Consider the following 4,267-nt stretch of genomic DNA (forward strand, 5'->3'; position numbering starts at 1 on the left):
GCTGGACCACAGGCAAGGTGGCACCCCAGGACAAAGGGGCCGCCTTGCCTGTGGCCTGTGATGGTGATCGTGATTGGAAAGTAAGACCTCAGGCAAGGCAGCACCCTGGGTAACAGGAGACGCCTTGCCTGTGTCCTGTGGTTGAGATAGGAAAGCTGGATCACCGGGGTCTCAGGAGCCGCCTTTCCTGTGGCCCTTGATGGATATTTGAAATCCGGACCACAGACAAGGCGGCACCCCGGGACCCAGGACCTGCTGTGTCTGCAGCCGTGATTGAGATCATGGTCGTGATTTAAAAGCAGGACCACAGTCAAGGCGGCACCCAGGGACACAATGGAGCCGGTGAACATGGTCATGCTCAGAGGGCCGGCCTCAGGCACTGCGCCACAAGGAGACCCAGGAGCTGCCTTGCCTGGGCCCCATGATCATGATCGTGATCTGAAAGCCTGGCCTCAGGCATGGGGGCACCCCGTGTCCCAGGAGCCGCCTTGCCTGTGGCACATGATTGTGATTTAGAAGCCGGGTTTCTGCCAAGGGGGCACCCCAGGACCCAGGAGCCGCTGTGCCTGCAGCCCGAGATTGAGATTGGAATGCATGACCACAGGCAACGCGGAACCCCGGGACCCAGGAGCTGCCTGGCCTGCAGCCCCTGATAGTGATTTGAAAGCCAGGTCGTAGACAAGGGGTGCCCCAAAGACCAAGGAGCCACCTTGCCTGTGGCTTTTGATTAAGATCGAGATCAGAAAGGAGGAACGCAGGCAAGTCAGCTCCTGGGCACAAGGGTGCCACCCTGCCTGTGGCCCATGACTGAGATCAGAAAGCAGGACCACAGGCAAGGTGGCACCCCGGGACAAAGGTGCCGCCTTGCCTGCAGCCAGTGATTGTGATCATGATCAGAAAGTAAGGCCTCAGGCAAGGTAATGCCCTGGGTCCCAGGAGCCACCTTGCATTCGTCCTGTGATTGAGATAGGAAAACCGGACCACAGGCAAGGTGGCACCCCGGTTCCCGGGAGCCGCCTTGCCTGTGGCCCATGATGGTGTTACGAAAGCCGGAACACAGGCAAGGTGGCATCCTGGGACTCAGGAGGTGCCTGGCCTGCAGCCATTATGGTGATCTTGATCTTGATCTGAAAGCAGGACGACAGGTACGGCGGCACCCCAGGACCCATCAGCCTTCTTGCCTGTGGCCCCTGATCATGATCATGATCAGAAAGCTGAGCTGAAGGTCACGCAGAACCCTGGGTCCAAGGAGCCACCTACCCTGTGGCCCATGATCATGATTGAAAGCCGGACCACAGGCAAGGTGGCACCTCCGAGACAAAGCGGCAGTGTTGCGTGGGCCTGTGGTCCTGATCTGTATTGGAATCTAAGGCCGCAGCAAGGCAATACTCTGGTCAAAGGAGCCTCCTTGCCTGAATCAAGTGATTGAGATGGGAAAGCTGGACCACAGGCAATGTGGCACCTAGGTTCACAGGAGCAGGCTTGCCTGTGGCCCAAGATGATGATTGCAATCGGAAAGCCGGGATGCAGGCACCCTGGGTCCCAGGAGACGCCTTGCCTGTGGCCCTTGATGGTTATTTCAAAGCCGGACCTCAGACAAGGCGGCACCCCGGGAACCAGGATCTGCCATGCCTGCAGCCATTTTCGGGATCATGATCGTGATTTAAAAGCAGTACCACAGGCAAGGGGACACCCAGGGACACAAGGGAGCCCGTGATCGTGATCATGCTCAGAGGGCCGGCCTCAGGCACTGCGCAACACCCGGACCCAGGAGCCGCCTTGCCTCTAGCCCAGTATCATGACCGTGATCTGATTGCCTGGCCTCAGGCATGGGCACCCCGGGTCCCAGGATCTGCCTTGCCTATGGCCCATGATTGTAATTTAGAAGCCTGGCTTCAGGCAAGGGGGCATGCCACGACCAAGGAGCCGCTGTGCCTGCAGCCAGTGATTGAGATTGGAAAGCATGAGCGCAGGCAAGGCGGAACCCCGGGACCCAGGAAATGCCTTGCCTGCAGCTCATGATAGTGATTTGAAAGCCAGGTTGCAGACAATTGTTGCCCACAGACCAAAGAGTCACCTTGCCTGTGGATTGTGATTAAGATCGAGATCAGAAAGGAGGACCACAGGCAAGTCATCTCCTGGGCACTAGGGTGCCACCATGCCTGTGGCCTGTGATTGAGATCAGAAAGCCGGACCACCGGCAAGGTGGCAATTCGGGTTCCAGGAGCCGCCTTGCCTATCGTGATTTGAAAGCCGGACCATAGGGTAGGTGGCACCCCGGGACAAAGGTGCCGCCTTAACTGCGGCCCATGATTGAGATAGGAAAGCAGGACAGGAGGCAAGGTGGAACCCTGGGTCCTGAGAGCCCTCTAGCCTGTGGCCCATGATGGTGATTTGAATGACGGACCACAGGCAAGGTGACAACCCGGCACCCAGGAGGTGCCTTGCCTGCTGCCATGATCGTGATCTTGATCATGATCTGAAAGAAGGACCATAGGCATGGCGGCACCCCAGGACCCATCAGCCAACTTGCCTGTGGCCCATGATCATGATCATGATCAGAAAGCTGAGCTGAAGGTCAGGCAGAACCCTGGGTCCCAGGAGCCGCCTTGCCTGCGGCCCATGATCATGATTTGAAAGCCAGACCACAGGCAAGGTATCACCCCGGGACAAAGGGGCCCCCCTGCCTGTGGCCTGTGATCGTGATCTTGATTGGAAAGTAAGGCCTCAGACAAGGCAACACCCTAGTTCCCAGGAGCCGCCTTGTCTGCGTCCCGTGTTTGAGATAGGAAAGCCGGTACACAGGCAAGCTGGCACCCGGGTTACCAGGAGCTGCCTTGCCTGTGGCCCTTGATCGTTACTTGAAAGCCAGACCACAGACAAGGCGGTACCCCGGGACCCAGGATCTGCTGTGCCTGCAGCTGTGATCGAGATCATGATCGTGATTTAAAAGCAGGACCACAGGCTAGGGGGCACCCAGGGACACAAGGGACCCCGTGATCGTGATCATGCTCAGAGGGCCGACCGCAGGCACTGCGCCACACCGAGACCCAGGAGCTGCCTTGCCTCTGGCCCATGATCATGATCGTGATCTGAAAGCCTGGCCTCAGGCATGGGGGCACCCCGTGTCCCAGGAGCCGCCTTGCCTGTGACACATGATTGTGATTTAGAAGCCGGGTTTCTGCCAAGGGGGCACCCCAGGAGTCAGGAGCCGCTGTGCCCCCAGCCAGTGATTGAGATTGGAATGCATGACCACAGGCAAGGCGGAACCCCGAGACGCAGGAGCTGCCTTGCCTGCAGCCCCTGATAGTGATTTGAAAGCCAGGTTTGCAGACAAGGGGTGCCCCAAAGACCAAGGAGCCACCTTGCCTGTGGCTTTTGATTAAGATCGAGATCAGAAAGGAGGATCGCAGGCAAGTCAGCTCCTGGGCACAAGGGTGCCACCCTGCCTGTGGCCCATGACTGAGATCAGAAAGCAGGACCACAGGCAAGGTGGCACCCCGAGACAAAGGTGCCGCCTTGCCTGCGGCCAGTGATTGTGATCATGATCAGAAAGTAAGGCCTCAGGCAAGGTAACATCCTGGGTCCCAGGAGCCGCCTTGCATTCGCCCCGTGATTGAGATAGGAAAACCGGACCACAGGCAAGGTGGCACCCCGGGTCCCGGGAGCCGCCTTGTCTGTGGCCCTTGATCGTTACTTGAAAGCCGGACGACAGACAAGGCGGCATCCCGGGACCCAGGAGCTGCTGTGCCTGCAGCTCTGATCCAGATCGTGATCGTGATTTAAAAGCAGGACCACAGCCTAGGGGGAACCCAGGGACACAAGGGAGCCCGTGATCGTGATCATGCTCAGAGGGACGGTCTCAGGCACTGCGCCACACCGAAACCCAGGAGCTGCCTTGCCTCTGGCCCATGATCATGATCGTGATCTGAAAGCATGACCGCAGACATGGGGGCACCCCGGGTCCCTGGAGCCGCCTTGCCTGTGACACATGATTGTGATTTTGAAGCCGGTTTTCTGCCAAGGGGGCACCCCAGGACCCAGGAGCCGCTGTGCCCCCAGCCAGTGATTGAGATTGGAATGCATGACCACAGGCAAGGCGGAACCCGGGCCCCAGGAGCTGCCTTGCCTGCAGCCCCTGATAGTGATTTGAAAGCCGGATCGCAGACAAGGGTTGCCCCAAAGACCAAGGATCCACGTTTCCTGTGGCTTTTGATTAAGATCAAGATCAGAAAGAAGGACCGCAGGCAAGTCAGCTCCTGGGCAT

This window comes from Myotis yumanensis, unplaced genomic scaffold (assembly GCF_028538775.1).
Source record: "Myotis yumanensis isolate MYYU_CA2020_CCGP unplaced genomic scaffold, mMyoYum1.0.hap1 SCAF_1, whole genome shotgun sequence".
Taxonomy (NCBI): Eukaryota; Metazoa; Chordata; class Mammalia; order Chiroptera; family Vespertilionidae; genus Myotis; species Myotis yumanensis.